The sequence below is a fragment of the Antrostomus carolinensis genome, unplaced genomic scaffold (assembly GCF_000700745.2).
Source record: "Antrostomus carolinensis isolate BGI_N321 unplaced genomic scaffold, ASM70074v2 scaffold13531, whole genome shotgun sequence".
In the NCBI taxonomy this organism is placed as follows: Eukaryota; Metazoa; Chordata; class Aves; order Caprimulgiformes; family Caprimulgidae; genus Antrostomus; species Antrostomus carolinensis.
This window is the reverse complement of record NW_010294883.1, coordinates 3,585-3,818: the sequence shown is the minus strand read 5'-3', so window position 1 is coordinate 3,818 and position 234 is coordinate 3,585. Positions and strand designations below refer to the sequence as shown.

At 55.1% G+C, this 234-nt stretch overlaps 1 protein-coding gene across 1 annotated transcript in view; it reads left to right on the top strand.

The window, feature by feature from the left end:
- The window catches only part of URM1 (ubiquitin related modifier 1), a gene marked incomplete at its 5' end in the record, with an annotated part of 14,435 nt that overhangs the window by 12,807 nt on the left and 1,394 nt on the right, over positions 1-234 (top strand). The window lies entirely within an intron of this gene.

Genomic DNA, 234 nt, shown 5'->3' with positions numbered 1-234 from the left:
CCAAGAGAAGTGGAGCAGAGTGAGCTGTGGAAGCCATCCCTGACTGCGGGGTGGCGCTGGGGGTGTTCAACATTCGTCACGGATCTTTGTGAGCTGAATCGTGTGCCAGGTCCCCTGGTAACAGGAGAGACAATTGCAGGACACTGAAGATCAAAGAGGGGGAATCCCTTTGCCTGTAATCAGGGGCTCGGAGTGGATCCTGGGTGTTTACTGCCTTGGGTAGAAGCAGTGGAA